The sequence below is a fragment of the Physeter macrocephalus genome, chromosome 17 (assembly GCF_002837175.3).
Source record: "Physeter macrocephalus isolate SW-GA chromosome 17, ASM283717v5, whole genome shotgun sequence".
In the NCBI taxonomy this organism is placed as follows: Eukaryota; Metazoa; Chordata; class Mammalia; order Artiodactyla; family Physeteridae; genus Physeter; species Physeter macrocephalus.
Window position 1 is genome coordinate 39,227,547 of NC_041230.1, and position 18,173 is coordinate 39,245,719.

The 18,173-nt window shown below is 37.2% G+C and overlaps 1 protein-coding gene across 7 annotated transcripts in view; it reads left to right on the forward strand.

Moving 5' to 3' along the window:
• NFAT5 (nuclear factor of activated T cells 5) overlaps positions 1-18,173 on the forward strand; it is a 126,829-nt gene that overhangs the window by 17,925 nt on the left and 90,731 nt on the right. For 2 of the 7 annotated variants that reach the window (XM_028478043.2, XM_028478044.2), the window contains one exon: positions 9,408-9,534. The exons of 4 other annotated variants lie outside the window; for them this stretch is intronic. The gene's annotated coding sequence lies outside the window, so the exon portion shown is untranslated. Of the gene's footprint in view, positions 1-5,226; positions 6,253-9,407; positions 9,535-18,173 lie in introns of those variants that run through there. One more of the 7 variants, XM_055079132.1, reaches the window with a different exon arrangement.

Here is an 18,173-nt window from a genome sequence, read left to right on the forward strand (position 1 = left end):
GTTTGAGAATAAGTGAGAGAACTTAAACATGATTCAATGTTGAACATCACTTCAGTTTAGTGAAGTTAAATTTATCTTGACCGGTACTTGTATGTTTACTGGTAAAGGCATATTAATCTGTGTATGATTAGGCTTTATGAATAAATAATGTTTTAGGTATAAATAAGGCACTTTGGTAATTTATACAATAATTTTTGTAGAATGACTAGCGATCTTACCGAGTACTAATTGCATCATAGATTCCTCGAGTACCCTATAAGCTTAATATTTCCCCTAATAATAGAAACCAACTTACTCTTAAGAATACTTAAGATTAGGTCTGTAATCACGGTTGCCTTTACTCATTTGTTGGAATTACAATGGGCTGCTTGAGGTGGCAAACTTCAGAGGGGAGATGGCTGCTAATTCTAAAAATAGAAAGGTAACCTGGAGCTGAAAGATAGCTACGGAGTCATTGTGTTCTCACCATACCTGTTTGCTTATTTGTGTGTAAACCCAAAGTGCATTTTCCCTTAAATTTAGATGTGCTTTGTTCTCCTATACATCTACACTAGTATTTCTTGAACTTGTTAGGACTTTTCAGAAGCATCAACTGTCAGCCAACATAGAAACAAATTATATTTTGGAATCTCCCAAATCAAATAGATTTAAAGGTGAAATTTAGCGGTCATTTATTATATGAGCAAAATAAAACAGAAAAAGTGAACTATGAGAAGTAAGGTCTTTTGGAAAAATCATTGTAGTTTGGACCCTATAATATTGCCCAGAAGAGAGCATATCCATTGGATATGTCAATTTAGAGGGAAATTGGTGGGAAAAAAGGTTCTAAGCCTTATTCCATTAAGAACTATTTGAATATTCACCACTTTCTAGTTCTGGAACAAAGATAGACCAGAGCATTACAGGGAGGGTCCTTCCCAGTGTGTTGGACCTCTTCTTTTCCTGCTTCCTTTTTAGTAGGATATTGTTCATCTACTTGTCCATTAATTGCATATTGCAGAGATTGTGGTAAGCATAGCTCTTCATAAAGGAACTGGACGGTGTGTCCTGTGAGAACAGTACCTTTGTAACAACCAAATGTGGATGTGCTATAATAGGATGGATAAGCAAATCCACATTTGGATTGCTAAAAATCCTTAAATGTAGATAAAACTTCAAATTGGAAATTCAAAGGAAATTCAACTTGGAAATTCAAAGGATAAAAATAGAGTAAAAAAGTTTTATGAGTTAAAATGGCTATAAATAGACAGTAAAAAGCAATATCCCTAATTTTGGTATTCAACTAAGATTGACTAGAAACTTCAGGATGGTTCAGATATCTCCTTTGAGTATTCAGGGTAAGGCTCTTGAATTCCAAACCCAGGAAATAAAAGAGAAGTGTCTTTTTTCTTTTTCTTTTTTTTTGGATCTGCATCAGGAAGGGTTTTTTTTGATTTGAATTCCAAACCCAGGAAATAAAAGAGAAGTGTCTTTTTTCTTTTTCTTTTTTTTTTTCTTTTTTTTTGGATCTGCATCAGGAAGGGTTTTTTTGATACTTTGTTTTTCATTATTCTTTCTCTGTGTATTTTGTCTTTCATCATAGGTGACTCTTTGACACCCCACATATCTAAAGAGCTCTTTACTTTGACATTTGTATGTCTTCTCGGTACAGATTTTAATGAGTGCTAAATACCAGGTGACTTAATACAAGTATTCTGAATGAACCAATAAATTGACAAATCTTGTTTTAGTTAGTTAGGTGATGATATACAACAGAGTGGTTTCCTAATAATTTTAGGTTTGAGCATTTATTAAAAAACAAAAAACCATATTAGTCAAAGTTCAGGATTTTTCAGGAGAGGTGTTTCACATTACAGAACAGTATTATTTCTTTTTTGTATCATTAAAATAAAACTCAGTTGAATTTCAGCTTGTAAATATTGGAAAGTTGTTGTTCACAGTTATTTTGTCTCAGGTTAGAAGATTATAAGGAGAAAATAACTTCTAAAGTGGTTTAGACAGTCATATTTTAAGTTTAATGTCCTGTAAATTTCAAGTTGTATTCTATATCTTTTTCTAGTCTTTTCCCCCCTTAGCCTGACAGGATAAAGATTGTCCCATTGTAATTATTTTTCAGTTTTGCTAAACATATTTTTAAATGGCTGCCTTTGGGCCAAGGGTATAAAAAGACATTGAGTCTTTGAGACATTGTCTCAAAGGTGAGTTGTTTTCTAACATTTCAGTCAGGTAGTTGTGCTCTATTGCCTCACTCAGTTTCTCCATTGAAATAAGGATCACACAGAAGTTATGTCGTGAGACTCTATTCTCTATAGTGGATCCAGTTCCAAGGTCTAATGCCCAACTACATAGGAACATTTCATATACCATTTTGTGGGGCTAGTATTCTTTTTTTTTTCCTTTTTTCTTTTTTGTCTGTGCCGTGCAGTATAAGGGATCTTAGTTCTCCCACCGGAGATAGAACCCGTGCCCCCTGCAATGGAAGGACAGTCTTAATGAACCACTGGACTGCCAGGGAAGTCCCATGGGGCCAGTATTCTTGTTCAACAGCAATATTCTTGTTCTCTGACCATATAGAATTTAAAAACATTAAGGCGATTTGAAAAAACTTTTCTTCTCATTCTGTTACCATATTCTCTCCCAAAATAATATATTAATAATACGGAGAGGGCAGTGTGTATAGTGGCTAAAGCTATGGGCCTTGGAGCAAGACTGCCTGGGTTCAGGTTCAGGTTATATTATACACTGGCTATGTGGCAGCTTGGACAAGTTCATTGACCTCTCTTTGCCTCAGTTTCCTCATCTGTAAGGTGCTATTGATAATAGAGCTTACAGCATAGGGCTGTGAGAATTAAATGAGTTAATAGAAGTAAAGTACTTAGAATGGATGCCTAGCATAGGCTACTTAAGTTGATGTTATTATTACTGGAATATAGTTTCTACATATTTTTTCAAAAGGAATAACAAATATACCTTTATTTTACTATCATTAGTGCCAAAGAAAAAGTGGAAGACATCACATCTTAAATAAAGCCGAATAAACATCGGTATTGGTCTTTTTGGCATTCTGTGTTTATGGCCATATTTCTTTGGGTGGTTTCTTGATATATCTGACTTTAGGAATTATAAGAGTACCAAAGTTTCTTGGGTTTGAAAACAAGAATTTGTGCCAGTGCAAGAGAAACTGTGCTGCCAGCCATCTCTTCTTTACTAATGATCGTATTGTCCAGAATGTCTGTTTTTTAAGGCTCCATTTTCTTATTCTGGGAGAATAAGACGAAGGGAAAAAGCTTTAGATGGTTGGTACCAGACTGGCTTCTGTGGAAAAATTAACTTACTTTTGTATTTTATTTGCAATTCAGTTAATCTAGAGGTACCTTTGTGGTGGGGGAAAAAGTACAGAATTTATAGTTAGGAAACATAGTATTGGGCCTTCCCTGGTGGTCCAGTGGCTAAGACTCCTCGCTCCCAACGCAGGGGGCCCGGGTTCAATCCCTCGTCAAGGAACTAGATCCTGCATGCATGCCGCAACTAAAGATCCCACAGGCCACAACTAAGACCCGGCGCAGCCAAAATAAATAAATTAATAAATAAATATGTATTTTTATTTTTATTTTTTAAATTTTATTTTATTTTTTCAGTACGCGGGCCTCTCACTGTTGTGGCCTCTCCCGTTGCGGAGCACAGGGTCCGGACGCGCAGGCTCAGCGGCCATGGCTCACGGGCCTAGCCGCTCCGCGGCATGTGGGATCTTCCCGGACCGGGGCACGAACCCACATCCCCTGAATCAGCAGGCGGACTCTCAACCACTGCGCCACCAGGGAAGCCCTAAATATCTATTTTTAAAATGGCTTAAGTTAAAGCTCTTAAAAAAAAAAAAAAGAAACATAGTATTTTAAAATACCTGTTTCACGTTTTGCTAGTCATTTCTTTTTATCCTTTTATCCTCATTTCCTCTTGTCTAACAGGGTTATTATGAAGTTTATATGAAATAATGGTTTTCATTATGCTAGTGCTTTTAAACATTATTTGAATGTGAATCTCCAATTTTTTCTGGATATTTTGAGGAAAAGTCGATATATTGAAGGAAAGTGTTAATTTTTTAAGGCAAGTTATTCTTTTGGGGTGTTTAAGATATTTTTAATAGAAATTTTTTTTTAAATAGAAATTTTTTAAAAATTGGAAACAATTTTTTCAGATTATAATACAATTATACTTTTTATGCTTATTACAAAAAAAGTAGGTCATTGTATGACGTATAAAGCATATAAAGTAGAAAAGGAAAATAATATATAATCCTACCATACAGAGATAACAACTGTTCAAATTTTGACATACAGTATGTCATTCTGTATTGTTCTTTTCTGCGGAATGTGGATATTTTACATTTATTTATTTTTTTCTAAAATAGAATCATATTGTGCTTTTTTTCTTGGAATGTTTTGGACACCACTCTAGGTTAATAAATGGAACATAATGTAGCTTTTTTTTTAAATTATAAAGACTTCAAACAATATAACAAATACAAAGAATAAAAGTTACAAAAGATCCCACCTCTCATAGATAACCACTATTATATTTCTATGCATATATATATTTTTTAATGTAAATGGGATTATTTTTATATGGTTTTATACTGTTTATAGCCTGCTTCCTTTACTCAACAATATGTTATAGATGTTTTCTGTGGTCCAAATAGACTGTGTCTTTATTTATTCTCATTTATTTATTTATTTATTTGTTTATTTATTTATTTTTGTGGTACGCGGACCTCTCACTGTTGTGGCCTCTCCCATTGCGGAGCACAGGCTCCGGACGCGCAGGCTCAGCGGCCATGGCTCACGGGCCCAACCGCTCTGCGGCATGTGGTATCTTCCCGGACCGGGGCACGAACCCGTGTCGCCTGCATCGGCAGGCGGACTCTCAACCACTGCACCACCAGGGAAGCCCCTGTGTCTTTATTTTTAATAGCTACATTATATTTCATAATATGGATATACCATCATTGCCATCATTTATTTAACTACTCTATTGATGACATTTAGGATGTTTCTGGTTTTCATTTTTATAAACAATGTTGCAGAGAACATTTTTGTATATGCATATCTTTGCAAACTTAACTATATTTTTTTTCCTTAATTTAAATTTATAAAAGTATAATTACTGGGAAAAAGCATGTACACATTTGAAATACAATGACCCTGTTGCCTTATTGCCTCCAAAAAGGTTTTACCAATTTATATCCATTAGCAATACCAATTTCCTGGCACCTTTGCCAGCACCAAGTATTGTTTTTTAAAGACTATTTCAGTTTCATATTCTATGCTATCTTATTCTTTTAGCCATTAAAATTGAATATTTTTCATGTATATATTGGCCATTGTGTATCTTTTTGAATTGTCTGTTCTTATCCTTTGCTAAATTTGCTATAGGAGTCTTCATTTTCCTCCTAGTTGATTTAAAATTTCCTAAAAAGGGAAATTATAATTATTTTCTTTTGCATGAAATGTGGTAATTAGTTGTCATTGATGTTTTTCTGTCAAAAATTGGTAAAGTGTCTATAAGCTTGTTATCATCTCAAACTCCAAAGATCCACAGATCTTGAGTACTTTACATGTGCTTTATAGGATTAAGATACAAGTAGATCGTTGTGTTTTCATTTTTAAAACAGTATAGTGGTGGCACAGAAACAGACATATAGCTCAATAGAACAGGATCGAAAGCACAGAAATAAACCAACGCACTTATGGTCAATTAATCTACGACAAATGAGGCAAGAATATACAGTGGAGACAAGACAGTGCCTTCAGTAAGTGGTGGTGGGAAAACTGGACAGCTACACGTAAAAGAATGAAATTAGGGGCTTACCTGGTGGCGCAGTGGTTAAGAATCCTCCTGCCAATGCAAGGGACATGGGTTCGATCCCTGGTCCGGGAAGATCCCATATGCCGTGGAGCAACTAAGCCTGTGTGCCACAACTATTGAGCCTGCGCTCTACAGCCCGCGAGCCACAACTACTGAAGCCCACATGCTCTAAGGCCCATGCTCCTCAACAAGAGAAGCCACCACAGTGAGAAACCCGCGCAACGCAACGAAGAGTAGCCCCTGCTCGCTGCAACTAGAGAAAAGCCCATGCGCAGCATCGAAGACCTGATGCAGCCAAAAAAAAAAAAAAAAGAATGAAATTAGTACGTGCTCTAACACCATATACAAAAATAAACTCAAGATGGATTAAAGACCCAAATATAAGACCAGGTACTATAAAACTCCTAGAGGGGAGCATAGGCAGAACAATATTTGCCATAAATCGCAGGAATATTTTTTTGGATCCATCTCCTAGAGTAGTGGAATTAAAAACAAAAAATAAACAGGACCTAATTAAACTTAAAGGTTTTGCACAGCAAAGGAAACCATAGAAAAAACAAAAATACGACCTGTGGAATGGGAGAAAATATTTTGAAGGATATCCTTGTTTGCCTGAAATACATACTAAAGTATTCGAAGGTGATGTGGCATCATGTTGGCAACTTACTCTCAAATGGTTCAGGAAAAAAGAAGAAAGTTCTTTGCACTGTACTTACAACTGTTTTTATAAATTCAAGATTTTTCCAAAAAGTACATAGAGGCACACGTGCACACACTTTCACTAAAAATTTAATAGTTAATTACTGTGATCCAAATATTCAATTCCATAACTAGTAATTTTACTCTTTAAAATTGCAATTTCCAAAGAAATGAATATATCAAAGAAGACAAGCTTATTTCACATCTTCATATTTGGATACATGATGGTAAAAAGGTAATCTACATCGGCCTCCCTCTCATCTCACTTTTGCTACCATTTCTGCCTGAAATCAATCAAGCAAAACCAAATACTCTGGTAGAGAAAGGTAGTCTGGGTCACAAAATATATCACAAGTTATCTTCTCCTGGTCATACTTACTTGTTTGATACCATACATATGTCACACTCACAAGCTCAGTATTTTTAACTATGCCATCCCCTCTTCACTAACACTGTCAACCTGATAGACCAACAATTAATTTAAACATTTATTCAACATTTATTTAGCTCCTCTACTGGACTAAGGACACAATATAAGAGGAAATCACTCTTGTGAAGTTCACAGTTGAGAGAAAATAAAATTAGTCAAGTTTAAAGTAATGCAGTATGTGATTTAATAGAAATATGGGATATTATGCAAGTGGAGAAGAGGGCATCCTTAACACTGTCCGTAAAGGATCAGAGAAGGCTGCACAGGGTATGTGACACCTGAGGTCAGTCTTGAACACCGTAATGGGTATTTGACAGACATAGTTTTAAAATTCAAAATTAATGGTAATTTTATTTTTTTGTGAAGAGTTGAGAAAATGCCAGATTTAACTACGTTTTTTTCTAGTTAGTGCTAAAAATGAATAAGCTAGTTTTAGGTTACCAATGTGTTTTGAAGATTATAGATATGTGTATACCTTTACTAAACATGAATAAATGAATTCAATCTTTCTGTACCACGCGGCATGCAGGATCTTAGTTCCCCGACCAGGGATCCAACCCGTGCCCCCTGCAGTGGAAGTGTGGAGTCCTAACCACTGTACCGCCAGGGAAGTCCCTAAACAACAAATCTTAGTCAGAATTTTATTCTAACTGGTAAAGTTTTTAAAAATGTGACTCTTACTGAGTTCCTATATCTCTCTGTCTTTATAGAAGATGTATAGTGAAACATAACATCTAAGAAGGAGACTGGAATGGCATTTGCAATAACTTTAATTCACCTCTAGTATTACAGCACAGTTACATTTTTAATAAAGTAATTTTGAGAATATAGATATAAAGGTTGTAATCCTAAAACTGGCAGGTGTGTAGAATAGGATGAGGAAAAGGAGGCAAATTAGAGGAGGAAAACGGTAAACTGAAATGAGTTTATTATTATAAGAAACTATGACATTTTTTGGTACAGTATAAGAATATAAGATTATCAGCATTTTTTAAATATAAAAACTTGCATTTTAACCTGTTTTCATGTTAGAACTTTTTTCCCAGGTGCTATTTCCAGCTGTAGCCGTTAGAGGGCTGAATTTATTCCAGTCTACCTAGTTGTTCATTAACCTATTAGCACTTGACTAATAGGTTCAGAAAAGTCTACTGCTTGTTAGTTGAAACTGCTAAGAGCTGGAATTGGAACTGTTCTGCTTCTAGTATATCTTCCAAATCTGATTTCATTTTGAGAAAAGTTCCTTTTAACTTTAATAGACTGACTTACCATGTTATGATAAACAACAAGTAGGATTATTTCTATTATAGGAGAGTGGGCAAGTAGATAGCTTACATAAGTTTTGTATTACACTTCGCCCACAACTTTGTAGAGCACTTTGATTTACATTACTTCATTTAATCTTTTTGCACCTAAGACGTATAGTTATCATCTACATCTTATAGATGATAAAACCAAAACCCCAGATGATTAAGAGACTTGCCCAAGTTGGCACTGTTAATCAGTAGAACAGCTAGGTTTAAAAAAGGTATTCTTTGGGCTTCCCTGGTGGCGCAGTGGTTGAGAGTCTGCCTGCCGATGCAGGGGACACGGATTCGTGCCCTGGTCCGGGAAGATCCCACATGCCGTGGAGCGACTGGGCCCGTGAGCCATGGCCACTGAGCCTGTGCGTCCAGAGCCTGTGCTCCGCAACGGGAGAGGCCACAACAGTGAGAGGCCCGTGTACTGCAAAGAAAACAAAAAAAAAAAGGTATTCTGACTTCTGATCTGTTCCTTTTTTTTTTCTGTAACCTTGGCCAAGATCATTTATTTACTGACTGACTGCACATATAATAGTAAAAGACAAAAATATGATTCCTGCCCTAACTGAGCTTACCTTCTAGTTGGGGAGACAGACTAATAAATAATCCATTAAAAATAGTATGCTAAGTGCTCTGAAAGGGAAATACAGATTGATGAAGTGGGACATGAGAAGGTGCCAATGTGCCAGGGAATCAGAGAGGGGCTTTTGATAGAAGGTGACATCCAAACTCAGTCCTGAAATTATAAAAATTCATCAGGTGAAGGTGGAGGGGCTGTGTTGGAGGAAGAATGTTTTAGGCAAAGGGGAGACTATCATATTGGAAAATTTGGAGAAGAGCAAGAGCTTAGTATGTTGGAGAATTGAAAGAAATTCAATTCTCATAGAGCTAGATCATAGAGCTAGAGATTGGGGAAGAGTAGAATAAGGGAGGGAAAAGGTATAGCTGTGCAAGATGTGGTAAACCAAGGCTGGATATGATAAGAACCTGAATCAGCAGCACAATGCAGAGAAGAGACCTCCAGGTATAGAAAGCTGAATAAATGTAATAGAGATATCATAGTCAACTAGTGATATTTTATACAGTTATTACATATGTCTTGTGTTTTCTTTGTACAGTGAAGGTCACATGATCCTAATAGTTGAAAACAGGTAACTCTGCACTCTTCACCATGGTGAATCTTGGAGATCAGCTCTGGCTATGAGATTCTTTTGCAACCATTTCTACTCTGGCTTCCCTACTCTGGTATGTGTGGGTTAATCTTCCTCCAATGTGTTCTAAAGTAGGTCTTGGACCCAAAGTTAATAGAGGATAAATAAGTAAGTGAGGGTTACCCTTGATAGACCTTAATAGTTATCTCTGTTGTCTAGAGAAGATGTTAGGGAGAAAGTAGGAATGGAGGGGTAGAAATTATAATTTGTTGCCATAATGGTATTCAGTTAATTTTTAAGCATAAATTTAGGTCGTTAATATACTGAATATTAAGATATTTGGGGAGGTGGCCATTTATTCATTTATTCAATATATTTTGTGCTCAGTGCTTTAAAGAGGCTTACCATTGTTAATAGGGCAGACAGACACAATTTCAGCATAGTTTGGTAAGTGCTACTTCAAAATAGTTTCATGCTAAAAATAAGGCAGCAGAAGATGAGTTCCATTTTGGATATGTTGAAATTAAGATGCTTGTGGGATATTGAGCACCTACTATGTACCAAGCACTAATCTAGATGCTGGGGACACAGAATTAAAGAAAACAAAGTTCCTGCCTTCACCAGTTTATATTCTGGTAGTTGGAAAGAGACAATAAACAAATAATTATCAACTGTCAGAGGGTAAGATCAGGCAAATCCATAGAGAGAGAAAGTCAGTTAGTGGTTGCCAGGGATTTGGGGCATGAGGGAGTGGGGAATGACTTGCTAATGGATATGTAGTTTTTTGGATTATGAAAGTGTTCTGGAATTTTAAGTAGTGGTGATGACTGTAAAACTTTGTGAATAAACTCAAACCACTGAACTGTACAGTTTAAAGAATGCCCTTTTGTTATGTAAATTATATCTCGATTTTTAAAAAATGGCAGGGAGTGAAAAAAACAAAGCAGGATTAGGAAGGATAATAAAGTGCTAGTGGGTGCTATTTTATATAGGGTGGTCAGAGTGCCTCAAAGAAGTGGTGCCTCATTTGTACAGAGACCTGAAGGAATTGAGGGAGTAAGCTATGGTAATATCTAGGGAAAGAATTTTCCAGATGGAGGAATAGTAAGTTCAGAGGATTTGAGATTGGGAAGGTGCTTGGCATGTTCAAGAAACTACTAGTAAGGAGGCCAGTGTGGCTGGAGCAGAGTGGGTAAAGAGGAGAGTTGTAGGGAGAGATGTTGGTGTGCTGAGATCATGTAAGGATTTTAGGTTTTACTCTGACATGGGAGCTGAGGAGTGATCTGAATTAGGTTTTAAATGGATTATTCAGGCTACAGTGTAGATAACAAACTATAGGAGTGAAATAGTAATTCAGTTAGGAGGCGCTTGCATTAGTCCAGGTGAGACAAGTAGACCAGGATTGTGGTAGTGGAGGTAGCAAGAAGTGGTGGAGTTCTGGATATATTTTGTAGGAAAAGCAGACAGGAATTGCTCATGGATTAGGTGTGGAAATTGAGAGAAAAAGAAAAGTGAAAGATGATAACCAAAATTTTTGAACTGAGCAAACTGGAAGAATGGAGTTCTCATTTAACGAGATGGTAAAGACTGGCGGGGTGGGGGAGAAGTAAATGAAGAGATTGGCGTTAGACACATTAAGGATGAAATGTCTTTATAAGTATCCAAATGAAGATATTGAGTCAGTATTTATATCTAACAATCTGGAACTGGAAGCAAACATTGATAGTCGTCAACTTATGAATATCATGCAGTTAATGGTTCAAGTTGAAATTAACAATCAAGGGAGAAAAATAGGAAAGAAGAAGGTTGAGGATTCATTTCCCTGGGGAAAACACCCAAAATATTTAAGGGGAATGGAAAAAGTAGTAGACTAAAGAGGAATCAAAGAGGGAAGAAAAGAAATAGAAGATAATGGAGAAGGGTTTCCAGTAGTAGAGTCAGAAGTTGCAGATAAGTCAGTTAGGAGTTTATTGGTGACAGAGAAATTTTAATGGACTAATGGGAACAGAAGCCAAGTAGTAGTAGGTTGAGTAATAATTGTAAGTAGACGAAATAGAGGTAGCTAGTAAAGACAACTGTTGTACTAAGTGTGGTTGTGAAGGAAGGTGGAAGCTAGAAAGAGATACAGTAGGAATAGGAATCTTGTGGAATGAGGGAGTTGAAGATAAAGCATAGGAATTTATTAATAGAAGAAACTTTTCAAGGACCAGGGAAGAAGAAGGGATCTAGTACATAGGATTGCTTCTTCTCTTGGACCTAAAGGGACACAGGTAAGGATAATTTGTGTCTGGGAAAGGAAGTATGGGGAATTCATGCCTTATAGCCTGCCTGTTTTCTCTCTGGAGCAGTAAACACTCATTTGCCAGGAATGATAGATAGAGGTTGGTGGCTTTAAGATGGGGGAGCTGAGGGAATTCTCTGGTAGCCCAGTGGTTAAGACTCCGTGCTTTCACTGCCAAGGGTGCCGGTTCGATCCCTGGTGGTGGAACTAAGATCCTGAAAGCTGTGTGGCATGGCCAAAAAAAGAAAAAAAAAAAAAAAAAAAAAGATTTCCTGAGCTACTCTGAGGAAAATCATGAATTCATAGTAGTACTAGTCTGTGTGTTTTTATTTTCTCCATTAAAGAATAGACCAGGACTTCACTGGTGGCACAGTGGTTAAGAATACGCCTGCCAATGCAGGGGACACAGGTTCGAGCCCTGACCTAGGAAGATGCCACATTCCGTGGAGCGACTAAGCCCGTGCACCACAACTACTGAGCCTGCGCGCCACAACTACTGAGCCCACATGCCACAACTACTGAAGCCTGTGCGCCTAGAGCACATGCTCCACAACAAGAGAAGCCACTGCAATGAGAAGCCCGGGCACCACAACAAAGAGTAGCCCCCACTTGCTGCAACCAGAGAAAGCCCGCGCACAGCAACAAAGACCCAATGCAGCCAAAAATAAATAAAATAAAATAAATTTAAAAAAAAAGAATAGACACTATGATTCAGGAATATTGAAGCTGAGTGGTTACGGTTATTGAGGATTGGGCATGATTAATAGGGTGAATATGTTAGAAAAATGAGGGCTGGGTAAAGGAATTCTTCAAGATACAGCCTCATCTATTCCTTGAAGTTATCCTCCATTGGTCTTTTTCATTTGTTTCTTTTCAGTGTTAATGCTGCCTTATGTTTAATCTATATAATTAACATGTATTTATATATTTATTTATCTTGTATTTTTTTAATATAGAAAGGTACAAAACAAGAATCATATGAAAGCCCATTGTATCTAGATATGACCACCATTATTAACATGTTAATTATTCTTTCAGCCATATCTCTCTATGCATGTATACACATCTACTTATTTGTATATGTCTGCATAAATGGGATACAGCACATCCTGTTTTCTTATCTGCTTCCTGATATTATTATGTATAGATCTATTATAATTGTTATAATAGCTGCAAAGTACAGTAGTCGCTCAATATCCACCAGGGATTGGTTCCAGGACCCCCAAGGATACCAAAATTAAATGCTCAAGTCCCTTATATAAAATAGCTAGTATTTGCATATAACCTACACATATCCTCCCATATACTTTAAATCATCTCTAGGTTACTTATGATATGTAATATAATGTAAATACTATGTAAATAGTTGCCAGCCTGTAGCAAATTGAAGTTTTGCTTTTGGGAACTTCCTTGATTTTTTTTTTTTTTTTTTTTAACTGTGGTTGGTTGAATCCAGCTATGTGTAACCTGGAGATCCCGAGAGCTGACTGTATTCCATAGTGTAATAACAAATTATACTTAAGTCAGCCAATCTTTGATGATGGGCTTTTTTTTTACTTTTTAACCGTTATAATCATCACTATAAAGAACACCATGGATACTTTTTTTCTGTACTAGTATGGTTATTTCCTGTGAGTAATAATAGCTAATACTTATGTAGTGTTTTGTCTATGGCGAGTACTGTTCTAAGCACTTAAATTTGACTTTTATTTTAAAATTTGTTCTGTTAAATTTCGACGGAATCCTTCAGATGTGCATCTTTTAGCTTCATCTTGAGAATGGAGTAACTAAATAAAGACTACCCACATGTAATTAGATAAGACCACACCCAGACCATCCTATAATGTTTTGGTTAAGTGCTTAGCCTTTGGAGTCAGAACAGATCTGGATTCAAATCCTTGCTGTGCTACTTACTGTAGTTGTAGGACTCTAAACTTTAGCTTTCCACTTTGTTAAATGAAAGACATTTAGGGCTTCCCTGGTGGCACAGTGGTTGGGATTCCACCTGCCGATGCAGGGGACGCGGGTTCGTGCCCCAGTCTGGGAGGATCCCGCATGCTGCGGAGTGGCTACGCTCGTGGGCCATGGCTGCTGGGCCTGCCTGTGCGTCCGGAGCCTGTGCTCCGCAACGGGAGAGACCACAACAGTGAGAAGCCTGCGTACTGCAAAAAAAAAAAAAAAAAAAAAAGAAAAAGAAACACATTTAAAGCATAATACCTTTTTTTCCTTGGGAAAATTTTATAACTAAGAAGAAATAATAATTAGTTTTTTAAAAATTTAATTAAAATCCTTCAGGATGCAATTTAATGTTAGAATTTCCTTTTCTAAGTTAAGGGAAGGTAAAGAAATGTTTGTTATCTTTTGTCTATAAAACGTTCATAAGATCTATTACTATAAATCATGTATTCAAAGAATAGTTAATGATCAAAGAAAATGTCCATGATGAATGTTAAATTTTTAAAAAGGAAAATATGAAACTATGGTCCCAATTTTACTAAAAAAAAAAGTCTAGTAGGAAATAGATTAAAATGTTAGAATGGTTATCTCTGAGAATTGGGATTTGAAGTGACTTAATTTTCTCCTTTATACTTAAAAAATCCCCATTTTCCATAATGATATATCCTTTATATATCTTTTCTTGCTTATCACTTTTATAATTTAATGAAATACTAAAATGTTAAAATAGGAAGCTTCATGTATTATTGGGTTGGCCAAAAAGTTCATTCCAGTTTTTCCATAAGATGTTACGGAAAACACCAGAACCAACTTTTCGGCCAACCCAAGAGAACATTGTAACTAACTGAAAATTTTCTATTTAATATTTATTTATTTATTGGCTGCATTGGGTCTTAGTTTTGGCATGCAGGGTCTTTTGTTGCAGTGCACAGGCTTCTCTCTATTTGTGGCACGCAGACTTCGGAGTGCATGGACTCTGTAGTTGCAGCACGTGGGCTCTCTAGTTGTGGCGTGGGCTCAGTAGTTGCGGTGCACGGGCTTTGTTGCTCCATGGCATGTGGGATCTTAGTTCCCTGACTAGGGATCGAACCAGCATCTCCTGCATTGCAAGACCGATTCTTAACCACTGGACCACAAGGGAAGTCCCCCTACCTGAAACTTTTATGATACCATCTTTTTAATTTTTCCTCACAGATTTTAATTTTCAGTGTTTGCATTTATTACAGCCCTCTAAGTCCTCTTCAAGTTTTTCATTTATATAATGCATTAAAGGACTTAAAACGTATTTTGCTATTAAGATCTGCTTCTGTTATGTGTATAATTTCAGGATTATCATTTCCTTCATATATATTCTAAACAAAGGAACTTGAGATTTGAACAGTTTACTTGTCAGTACCATTATTTGCAAGCAGCTTTTGGTGACTGAGAGAACTACCAGTTACAGATTTCCAATGGCATTAATATTAATTATTACAATTAGCTCTATTAATGATTAATTATATTAATTATATTAATGACTAATTATATAAATAACAACGGCTAAAATTTGTTTAATTTTTTCAAAGAGGCTGGGTCATTAAATTCTTGAATTATCTCATTTAATCCTTCGAACAACCCTGTGAAGTGTAGATAGAATCATAACTCATCTATTTTACAGATCGGAAAACAGACTGAAAGTAACTTGTCCAGGAGTACATGGTAGCAAGCAGTAGAACTGGCATTCAGATGGTACTCAATTTGGTACCAGAACCGCCTCTCCCTTCCCCCCCCATGATAAATTTATCTGTCCTGGTTGTTGGTGAGATTTGCTGAGATAATTTATATTTAAAACATCTAGCCCTGGGGCTTCCCTGGTGGCACAGTGGTTAAGAATCTGCCTGCCAATGCAGGGGACAGGGGTTCAATCCCTGGTCCGGGAAATCCCACATGCTGCAGAGCAGCTAAGCCCATGTACCACAACCACTGAGCCTGAGCTCTAGATCCCGTGTGCTACAACTACTGAGCCCACACTCCACAACTGAAGCCTGTGCGCCTAGAGCCCATGCTCCACAACAAGAAAAACTACCGCAATGAGAAGCCTGCGCACCACAATGAAGAGTAGCCCCCTCTCTCCGCAACTAGAGAAAGTCTGCGCGCAGCAACAAAGACCCAACGCAGCCAAAATAAAAAAAATAAATAAAAGCTAACTCTTAAAAAAAAAAAATCTAGCACTGCATTTGTATCTAGTAGGTGGTCTGTGGTTGTGGGATTTTTTGGTTGTTGTTGTTTTTTTAAATATTTATAAATTTATCTATTTATTTATTTACTGCATTGGGTCTTCGTTGCTACGTGCGAGCTTTCTCTAGTTGCGGCAAGTGGGGTCTACTCTTCATTGTGGTGCACGGGCTTCTCGTTTTGCTAGCTTCTCTTTGTTGCGGAGCATGAGCTCTAGGCATGCAGGTTTCAGTAGTTGCGGCACGCGGGCTCAGTAGTTGTGGCTCGTGGGCTCTAGAGCTCAGGCTTAGTGGTTGTGGCACATGGGGCTAGTTGCTCTGTAGCATGTGGGATCTTCCCAGACCAGGGCTCGCACCCGTGTCCCCTGCACTGGCAGGTGGATTCTTAACTACTGCACCACCAGGGAAGTCCCTGGTTATTGTTATTTTTTTTTTTTTTTTTTTTTTGCGGTACGTGGACCTCTCACTGCTGTGGCCTCTCCTGTTGGGGAGCACAGGCTCCGGACCGCAGGCCCAGCGGCCATGGCTCACAGGCCCAGCCGCTCCGCTGCATGTGGGATCCTTCGGACCAGGGCACGAACCCGTGTCCCCTGCATCGGCAGGCGGACTCTCAATCACTGCGCCACCAGGGAAGCCCACCTGGTTATTGTTTTTTGGTTTTCTTTTTTCCTGATAGGAAGAGCAATTACTTTGACTTAGGTGGCATATTCCACCTGGTGGTCAAATAAGGAATTGTTCTTTAGAAAGTCTATTGATACGAAATTCACATAAATTAACCATTTTAAAGTGATCAATTCACAGTGTTATGCAACCACTATCTCTCTATATCTATCTCAAAAACATTTTTATCACCCAAAAAGAAACCCTGTATGCATTAAACAGTTGTTCCCCACCTCCGCCTCCCCCTAGCCCCTGGTAACTGCCAATCTGTGTTCTGTCTCTATGGATTTATCCACCTGGTTACTTTACATAAGTGGAATCATACAATATGTGACCTTTTGTGTCTGGCTTCTTTCACTTAGCATGTTTTCAAGTTGTATCCACCTTGTAGCATCTATTAGTACTTCATTCTTTTTTATGGGTGAATACAATTCCATTGTATGGATACCACAATTTGTTTATCCATTCATTTTCTGATGGACATGTAGGTTGTTGCCACCTTTTGACTGTTGTGAATAGTGCTGCTAGTCACATGCTGTGAATATGCACGTACATGTGTGTGTTTGAGTACCAGCTTTCAGTTCTTTGGGGTAGGGTTTTTGTTTGTTTTTAAAAAAGTGGCCTTTATTGGGTTCTTTAAAATCCTATAAAAATATTAACAAAAAAAGAGTGGAAAAACAATATATTAAAAAGTACTGTCGTACATATTTATATCTTTATCATTTTGCATGGAGACTTACAAATATTAGATGTTTAGTAAATGTTAAATTGAAATATTGGTTTTGAGACTGCTTTCTAATTCTGATTTTGCTGTCAACTATCTGATTTGGGGCAAATTCTTAATCTCTGGCCCTATATAGATAAAGTTTATATATCTATGAACTATATAGATATAGTTCCTTTATCTATAACATAAGGAAGTACACTAAATAAACTCTTTAAAAATCAGATTTTTAACTTCTGTGAAAGTCTATACTTTAAAAAAAAATATGAAGTGTTTTGATACTGCATCTTTATTTCACCCTCTGGAAGATCAGGTACTTCCCAGCCCTTGACTTTCATATACAGTTTCTTTCTCACATTAAATTTGCCTCTGGAGAGGGATCAAGAAAGGTATGATCTATACGATTAAGAAAGTTGAGACCACCGTTTTAGTCTTTTAAGCTCTTGCAAACTTTCTTCAGGAAAGACGCATCTTTTATCTTTCCCTCCTCTTATTTCGTAAGAAGATCTCAGTCATAACACTCGTAGTGTAGATATTGAAAAATCAGATGCCTATAGAACTCATTGTAATGTAAATCAGTGAAATTGGCTGAATGGTACTTTCAGTAACTGGAAAGCACACTAAAAGAGTTTTCCTGAAGATGAGCAAATGAGCCTTTTCGACACAAAGCCTGGGTGCTTCTTCCTCCAGCCACTTCCATGCTGTGCCCTGGGGCAGATAGCCTCATCCACCAGAGGGCAGACATCAGAAGCAAGAAGTAAAATCCTGCAGCGTGTGGAACAAAAACCACATTCACAGAAATGTAGACAAGATGAAAAGGCAGAGGGCTATGTACCAGATGAAGGAACAAGATAAACCCCAGAAAAACAACTAAATGAAGTGGAGATAGGCAACCGTCC